The following is a 10,072-nucleotide window of genomic DNA, read 5'->3' on the forward strand; positions in this document are numbered from 1 at the left end:
TTTTCCTTCAATTCAACATTGAACCTCAGGCTTAAAACTGACTTTTTAATGTCCTTGTGGGACAGGGAGTTTTGTAAACAATTTTAACTCAGTAAGTTACAATGTCCTAAGTAGAAACACTTGAAGAAATGCCCACTAGTTGAATTTTTGAAATGAAAATAGCTCTTTGTATTTTCTCAATACTGAAATCTTGAAGGGCAGTCCTTCCTGCAGAATTTTACAAAAAACTTAGTACCTAGAGTTTACACAATCCTGTGTTCCAGCTATTTCTCTTTCCCTGGAGTTATTTCATTAAATCTCAAATGTCAGTATGAAAAGTTACTGGCGTGTTGAATGTAGATGAGAATTGCTTCTCAGCATAATAAAATTAGTTTTTTGTTTTTTTTTTTCTTGGTGAAAATGCCATATCATATGCTTCCTGCTAGTGAGCACCAAGTTGATTTGAAGTAGTCCTTAAAGAGCATGTATAGGGAGACTGGAAGCATTAGTGTTAAAGAATCATGAGTGAATAGTAGTGAGTCTGGAGATTAATTCGTGACAGCCTTAATTATCATTTGAATGGTTTGGAATTAGAACTTTCAGTTATGTCAGTTTTATTCTTTCTCCAAATGATTGTAGAAATGCATTGTGTTAGTCAAATGCACTAAGCAGGAAATTTTAAATGTTTAAGAAGGATATCGGACCAGGTGCAATGGCTCATGCCTGTAATCCCAGCACTTTGGGAAGCCGAGGTGGGCGGATCACCTGAGAGCGGGAGTTCAAGACCAGCCTGGCTAACATGGTGAAACCCCATCTCTACTAAAATACAAAATTAGCTGAGCATGGTGGCGTGCGCCTGTAATCCCAGCTACTCAGGAGGCTGAGGCAGGAGAATTGCTTGAACCTGGGAGGCGGAGGTTGCAATGAGCGGGGATCACGCACTGCACTCCAGGCTGGGTAACAGAGTGAGATTCCATCTCCCAACAGAAAAAAAAAAAAGATACACCACATTTTTAACCAAAATGTACTTTATATGTATTACTGATGCCTTGTACAACGTGTGGGATCAGTGGGAACTCCTGGAAGTTATGCAAGTTCATTTCAAGGCGCTGTGGCCATTGAGCTTTCAAGGCCAGCATAACATATCTCTGTCAGAGGGCATTAATAAGCCTAAGTGCACCGTGCAATTAGGCTAATTAAATGTACTACAAGCATTTTTCAAATATTAGCAATAGACCACTCCTCAGCTCTTAATAAGGCTTCTCTGGAGTCTTCCTTCTCCTGATGGCATTACTTTTACTGAGTGTTCAGTTTCTCAGAAAGAAGCCTTCAGAAGCCAGTTTGATTTTTAAATCTTTTTGTTTTTACTGGCGAAAATGTTCTGAATTAAAACGTTGTGAAATGCTGCTAGGTATACTGGCATTTAACATTATGGATCACAATGAAATAAGAAACAACAAAAACAGGTAACTTAATACAGCTGAGCTCACCAAAACCTTTACCTGCTGTGGGAAAAGAAGACTGCCCCATGAATCTTTCACATATTTCTCTATTATGTACTTATCAAATCTGTAAGACCAAAGTCTCTTAGAAATGTTTAAAAGGCACAGTTAAGCAAGCCAATGTTGTGTGGGCATAAGAGACTAGTGATGAATGATCAATTGATGAATAGTTTTCTGAATGTGTTTTTCACAAGCATTTTTAAATCACATGTTAGAAGTAAGCTTTTTTAAAAGCATGGAGGAAATCACAGCAACATGGCTTTCTTGTTTGATTTTATTAGGGAAAAATGACAGATGGTTTGATACTCTCTTAGAAAGGCTGACAGCTACTATATAGAACCACTCAGGAACAATAATGATAGGTATCAACAATACCGATTAGATGAAAGATTCATTTATGTTTTTCTGCTGAAATATCAATCTTAATAAATAGATGGCTTTTAAACCAAAACGTAGTACTAATATACAGTAAATTCTTTTACCACTGTAATAAAGGAGCTACAAAACAAGGATTGCTGTCTAGTTTTTTAAAGATCCCTCAGACTAAATGATTTTGTCCCATTCACTAATTTTGCACAGTATAACAGAAATAAAAGCGCTAGCACCTACCTTTTGACAGATGCTTAAATATATGCCAGGCTCTGTACTAAAGTTGTTGTTTTACTGCACTTAATCCTCAGTTCTTTGAGTAGGGTATTATCTATTTTTTGCAAATAAGAAAAATAGTTTGCTCACGGTCTCACAGCTGGTAAGTGGCAGAACCTTCACTAGAATGATTTATCTTTGACTGCATAGTTTGAGCATTTAACCAACATGTGTCACCTCTAGTTTTACTTGGAGTTCCAAGAATGTTCTTTATACATCATGGACTCTGTCTCTGCTGCCAGTCATAAAGGTTTTTTTGTTGGCTTTTGAGTCTATGGAGAAAAATGGAAATTAAGTAAGGAAGTCAAATAAGTCAAAGTGTTTCAGAAGAAGAAACCCCTGGTAAAAGATAATCTATTTACCTCTAAAAGGTAAATCTTAGCAGAAGTGGGCCCAGTAGATTGGGTGACAGTCATATGTAAAGTTGATTATTGGTTACTAATGTGTCCCCTTTGGAGATAACTTACATGGTTACCAGGAGGGAGTTCGTAGTGGGGGAAAAAAATCAAAAGAATTGGATTTAGGACATCCAAATTCTAATCCTCAGCTGAAAAGAATACTGGTTCACCCAGTCAGCAGTGGGACTGGTACCCTCAAAAAAATGAGAATTTATTTAAGTATTTGGTTTTTATTTCCCTGTACAACTAAGCTATAACAGCAAAATTTTTTATTTATTTATTTATTTTTTTTTTTGAGACGGAGTCTCGCTGTGTCACCCAGGCTGGAGTGCAGTGGCGCGATCTCGGCTCACTGCAAGCTCCTCCTCCCGGGTTCACGCCATTCTCCTGCCTCAGCCTCCGAGTAGCTGGGACTACAGGCGCCCACCACCACGCCCGGCTAGTTTTTTGTATTTTTAGTAGAGACGGGGTTTCACCATGTTAGCCAGGATGGTCTCGAACTCCTGACCTTGTGATCCACCCGCCTCGGCCTCCCAAAGTGCTGGGATTACAGGCTTGAGCCACCGCGCCCGGCTAACAGCAAAATTTTTAAAAAGCCATGTGAAAAATAAAAATTTTATAGTTTCCTTACTTTTTTTTTTTTTTTTTTTTTGAGACAGAGAGTCTTATTCTATCGCCCAAGCTGGAATGCAGTGTCATGGTCTTGGCTCACTGCAACCTCTGCCTCCTGGGTTCAAGAGATTCTCCTACCTCAACCTCCTGAGTAGCTGGGATTACAGGCACCCACCACCACACCCGGCTAATTTTTGTGTTTTTCATAGAGACAGCGTTTCACCATGTTGGCCAGGCTGGTCTCGAACTCCCGGCCTCAAGCAATCCACTCGCCTCGGCCTCCCAAAGTACTGGGATTACAGGCATGAGCCACTGAGCCCGGCCAGTTTCCTTACATTCTTTTAAAAGTTAATATTGTTTTATTTGTAAATGATGTGTGTGTGTGTGTGTGTGTTCAGGACTTTTAAAGTTCATGATTTAACTCTTGCATTTGGCCAGAGACCTAATCTGAAAAGTGAAGAATTTGAACTAAAATAACATTATCGTGTTTTTTTGTTCCAAAATGTGTTCTGCAAGGCCATAGAGTTACAGGGGGAAGCTCAGAAAGACAAGCTGGTTAGTGGTTCCCTGTGTTAGGGGGTTGGAAATGTCCACTAAGGCAGGCATTATGCTGACCTTTATGATTTATTGCAAATTAATTCTCACAATGTTCAAAGGTACATATTATTACACAGAAGGAAACTAAGTACCTATGTACTTCAACTTAGCCAGCTACAGAGTGGTGGGGTGGGAATTCGAATTTAGCTTCATGCTTGATCCCAAACACTTAAACACTGTTCAGTTCTGGCTCTGGAGACAGTCTGGCACACCTAGAGACCCCAGGATTTCCACAGCAGTTATTAGCACCAAAAAGCCATGTGCACTGACTGCTGCAGATATAGCTGGTCCTGACATCACAGAGTCCCTAAGGAAGTTGAGTCTGTGCACTACAGGCTCCTGCCCAAGACACACACTGTCTCTTCTGGCTACTCCACCTGAAGACTGTCTGAATCGCCCTGTTGGTGCCGTTCACTTCTGTCCCCGGCCCCAGCCTGCTTTCCTGCATTCTTTACTTTCTATTTCTTTCCTCTTCAAGCTTTTTGTTTTTCTATTAATTTTCTCCTGATTTTTAAATGTCTGTTTAATTTTAAAAACTAATTTAGTTCTTAATCACATCTACTTTTATATATCATCTTCATTTTATGAATTTAGCCTTGTTTTCTTAGTGTGTGTGTGTATATATATATAATTATATATATGTATATTAGTCTGTGAGTTTCTTCTTTCATCTCATTCTGACCTCAGATACTTTTTTAAAAATCTCATATAATGTTATTTTTTAGTATTAACCTTTAATTTTTATTGGAATGCAAACTTACTTATATTTAAATTTCTTCTTAATTCTACTTTTTAATTTCCTTCTTTTATTTTTGCCCTTCACATTCTTTAAAAAACAAAAAGATGCCTCTGTGTTTTATTTTCTATTTTCCTCTGAATGTTCTTTTTCAATAATCAGTCTGAGGTATGGCCATAAAGATGGTAGCATTGAAAAAGAGTCTCCCGCATTTCAGTCCTGGGCGTAATGCGAGTGCCATGAAAGGTGGGAGGCCGCCTGAAGCTTTAGAAGCTATGTAGAAGAAATCCAGAGAGAAGAGCAGGGTGGAGAACAGGACACAGGGAGGTGATTTCAAGTCTAGTCTAGTCCTGTGTCTTTCACAATGACATTTTTGTTATTTTTCTCTAATCCTTTTCTGTTATCTTGCCCACATCTAACCCAGCAGTAAATTTTTAGCGTTTTATCCCCATTGGGTCTTTTGAAAAGAGTTGTCTTAACAACGCTTTCCTTTCCACGGTCATTTAATCAGTTTACATAATATTTAATGAAACTTTATAATTAAAATAGCCGGCCAGGCATGGTGGTTCATGCCTGTAATCCTAACACTTTGGGAGGCAGCGACAGGAGGGTTGCATGAGCCCAGGATTTCAAGACCAGCCTGGGTATAGCATGACCCTGTCGATCGACAGATAGATAAATAGATAGATAGATAGATAGATAGATAGATAGATAGATAGATAGATAGATAGATAGATAGATAGATAGATAGATAGAATTAGCTGGACATGGTGACTCACACCGACGGGCCCAACTTGTGAAGCTGAGGCAGGAGAATAACTTGAGCCAGGAAGTCAAGGCCCACTGCACTCCAGCCTGGGCAACAGAGTGACAGCCTGTCTTAACAACAACAATTACAAAAGCAGGCACAATGTATTAAAGTTGGCCCCACATCATGGTGAACTAAAGTGGGGATTTATCCTGTCCCTATCCTCAGAGTTATGCTCGAACAATATGGATGCCTCCAGAGAGGGACGACTTTCTGTGTTCATTGTCATCTTACCAGTGTGGTCATTGAAGGAACCCTGGCTTCCAATTAAATGCTCTAGGACATCAGACATAGATCAACTGCTTTGAGCTTCAGTTATACCAAATCTAAAACAAAACCAATTGTAAACCTTGGATGTGTCTGTTAACTAAAGACGATGTTAATACCTTAATAGCTCTCCAAACTGATCCCCAGGTTACTAACCAATCTTTTAGAATAACCTAAGCTTGCTAATCTCTTTTAAATGCACTGACAGCCCTTAGTAGGCTGAGCACAGCCCACAGGCTGCTCACTAGTTTGCTCTCTTACTTCTCTCACCTTCTAAGTTATATGTCTGCAAGGACTCAGTTGTATTATTTTTGTTTTCACCAAACACATTTATGGTTGTACTGGCTATTCTCATTAAATAATTTAAACAAATATTATATACTGATTAAATGAGTGTGGGGGAAACAAAAAAAATAAGCATGAAACACTAGAAATTTGCTGCTAAGTCAGCCGTGGACAAAACCACTGAAAAGGTTTAGACAAAATAATAATAAAACTCTAAAAAGAATCTGCACTTAGATCATTCCACAAATATGTGAAGATTTGGGGGCCCATTTAAAGAAAGAGAAACTAAACATTGTTAAGTGTTGCATTCTGGATAGGGTATATGCAAGAAAAACAGTTTCAGACTCTAACCAACAAACCCATGCTTAAAGAAAAAACCTTGACCTTGCATAAACTGACTTGTTTGATTAACCCAGCAATGTCTTATTCACACTGAATCAGAGGTCTTTTGCTGACTGAGAAATCGATTTAATAAAATAAATATACCTTCAGTTAATTATTCAATATAATAATCATAGTATCTAATGTATTTATCACATATTTAAACATAAAAGTGAAGGTAAAGCAGCAAATCCTTGAACATTTATATCCATCTCATATATTTATCCCAATGTTAGTGTTCGTTTTATATGATAAGATATTCTTGTAAATAATGTAATGAAGGACTGGTATTATGGGTATGGAAACTTCAGATTCACATAGACAGGTTTAAGCCTTTGCTCTCTCTTGGGCAAATTACTTAACCTCTCTCAAATTGTTTCCTCCTCCGTAAAATTGGAATCAGGCTACCTTGCCAATGGTTGCTGTGAGGATTAGAAGTAATGTATGTAAAGTGCCTCACTGCCGTGGCTGGCACGTGATAGGCTGTCAATTGATAGTAGCTTTTTTTTCTTTAGGAAGATACTGTAACATAAACATCCTGTGACTTTAAGTTTTAGAAAAATAACTTCAACTGGATTGTCATTATCTTCCTGAAGCCATGTGTCCAGGATATATCAGTTACACTTCTATGAACAATGCACCTATGGCCACCAGGCCCAGGCCTATCAGGGATGGGCTTCCAACCGGGACTGCGGACTCCTCAGCTTTATGCAGTGATCCAGGTTAAAGAGAACAAGGGGGAGCAGGCCTCTGAGTCTCCTTCTGGAATATGCAGTCAGCTAATTTAAAAAAATATATTTATCTTATGCAGAGAAGTGTGGCACTCAGTTTTTCCACTTCTCTGTTTTCTCTTTTCCTTCCTTTTGCCTTCTCTTTCTTTCCTACAAAGCCATAGGCAAGTTGCTTGCTGTACTTATTTGTTTGTTTCATCTTTCTTTCATCTAATAAATATTGATGGAGCATCCACTATGTGTTTCATATATAAAAATGTGGAACACAGTAATGAAGGGTGTCCCTGCCCTTGAATTAATAATGGTAATGACTAACATATATTGATCACTTACTCTGCTAAGCTCTGTCTCTAAACCCTTCATGAACATTATCTCATTTTTAAAAACCCCAATTCTTTTAGCAATCTCACAAAATAAATACTATGATTATCTGCCTTTTATAGGGGAGGAAACTGAGGCTTAGTAAAATATGTAACTCGTTGAAGATTAAAAATCTAGTCCGTGGGGCACCTGAGAGCTTATATTCCTAAGGACCTTATTATGATACGACTGACATGGCTTGAAACAGAAACAGATATCCTAAAAAGATAATTACAGCCCAATAAAATAAAATCTTCCCTATTACGAGAGCACAAAGGAGAGGCCGGGCGCAGTGGCTCACGCCTGTAATCCCAGCACTTTGGGAGGCCAAGGTGGGTGGATCATGAGGTCAGGAGATGGAGACCATCCTGACCAATATGGTGAAACCCTGTCTGTACTAAAAATATAAAAATTGGCTGGGAGTGGTGGCACATGCCTGTAGTCCCAGCTACTCAGGAGACTGAGGCAGGGGAATCGCTTGAACCCTGGAGGTGGAGGTTGCAGTGAGCTGAGATCACGCTAGTGCACTCCAGCCTGGCAACAGAGCAAGACTGTCTCAAAAAAAAAAAAAAAAGAAAAGAGAATAACTGCCACTGAGGGAGCACTAAGAAAGGCTTTATGGAGGAGACCTACTTATGAAGGTTAAGTAGGGGTTTTCTAGGCGAATGAAATAGAAAAAACTTTTAGTATTCTAAAAGACCATAAAGTTTGTGAAAAGCAAACAGGTGTGGCAAAGCATTAGATAATCTGGAGGAGAAGTTCAGTGTGGTTTGAACAATATAGTGTGTCTGATGGAGTGTGGTGGACCAAAAAAGTCTGAGAGATAGATTGAGGCCAAATTGAGAGAGGCCTTGAACATCCCTTGAGCTCTGGAACTGATGTCTGCCACTTTATACCCACTGACATAAGGAGAGAAGGGAAATAGGTATTAACTTTTAGTGAGTTTTCTTAAATGCCAAGTACTATACTTCATGTCTTATTTATATTATTAATAATATTTCATTTAATATAATGAAATAGTTCTCACAACCATACAAGGAAGTAGGCTCCATTCATCGTCATCATTATTATTACTCAGAATATACTAATCATAAAGATAACATTCACTGGATTTTCACAAAATGAACATACCAATGTAACTAGCATCCAGATTGGAAAACGAATGTGGAACCTCAGAAGCTACCTTGGGTCCTCTTGTAGTCATTACACTTCCAAGAGTAACGCTACCTGACTACTAACCCTGTAGTTTACTGTTGCCTATTTTTGAACTATAGAAGTAGATATTGCACTTACATGATTCAAAATATTATATTGGATAATATTTTATGTATAGTGTATTTTCTTCAGTGTAATGCTCGTGAAATTCATTCATGCAGGCATATGCAGTTGGAGTTCACTCCTTTTCCTTGCTGTGTGATATTCCATTGATGACTCTGTCTAACACTATTTATCCAGCCTTGAAGACCTTATTATTATCTTCCTCTCAAAAATGACAAAACCAAAACTTGGATAGGTTAAAAAACTAGTTTTAAATCACAGAACTAGAGAGGGGCTGAACTAAGACTAGTCTAATATCAACTTATTCTAAAGGCTAAATGGCAATATAATATGTGGTTTGAATCACTTAATCTCTAGTCAACAATAATTTATTTAGTGCTTGCTCAATAAATCACACAATAATTTATTGTGTTCCAAGTACCTTTCTAGCTTCCAAGAGCATAATAAGAAACAAAGCATATTCTCTGCCCTGCTGAGAAACATTCAGACATACAAAAAGATAACTTCAGTTCCCAATAAGTGCTATGAGGAAGATACTCATAAACATACATGGAACGCTGACTTTGTAGAGGGTCCCGTTCTGTTCTGAGTACTCGACCTGTATTACTTCATGTAATTCACAAAACGAATCCATGTGGCACGTACAGCAGCTATTCCTGTGATCCTTATTTTACAAAGGAAGGGCTGAAGCATGGAGACTTGAAGTACCCAGCCTTGTGTCCCACAGATAGTAACGAGAGGAGCCAAGTTCCAATCAGGACAGTGGGGCTGCAGGCCCTGCACACATAGCCACACCTTTATGAAGGGTAAAATAATTTGTGAAGGGTAAAGGGATTTAGAATGAGAGGCAGATTGTTAGGAAAGGCCTCCACAAGGGGGGAATGTTTGAGCTGGAAACTCAAATAGTAAAGAGGAGGTATTTATTCAAAGATCTGGAGAGAGAACGACCCAAACGTAAGAAACGGCAAGTAGAAAGATAAAAACACCCTGAGTCAGGAATGAACTTGGCATATTTAAGGATCATAAAGAAGGCGGAAAGTGGAGGGAAATAAGACCTTGGCCAAGTGCATGTTGGGAGCTCTAAAGACATGGGTTGGAATACCACCTTGAGCCTACACCAAATGCCATTTCTCCTTCTACATTTCTAATCAACTGCATTGGTTTCTTATGTGGAATGGGTATAATGATGCACATAAAGGCTTAGAACACTGACAAGAGAAGTCACGTGTATTCAAAATTTGGTGTCTTCCTGCTCTTGCTCTTCTCCAATGTCACTCCTACCCTGATGGTGGTGATGAAACCGGGAACAGAATAGGAGGAGGCGGTGGGTTGTGTAAGAATGTGATTAACTTATATTTTCTCAGAGTTGCCCATCTGCTATTTTTCACTACTGATCACACATTGCCAGCTGGGGTTTGGAGCTGTCATGAAGGGCATCTCAGGTCAGAATCCTTTTCACATTCATGTGTCAGATGTGTCAAGGAGTCAGAGTA

Source organism: Theropithecus gelada, chromosome 1, assembly GCF_003255815.1.
Source record: "Theropithecus gelada isolate Dixy chromosome 1, Tgel_1.0, whole genome shotgun sequence".
In the NCBI taxonomy this organism is placed as follows: Eukaryota; Metazoa; Chordata; class Mammalia; order Primates; family Cercopithecidae; genus Theropithecus; species Theropithecus gelada.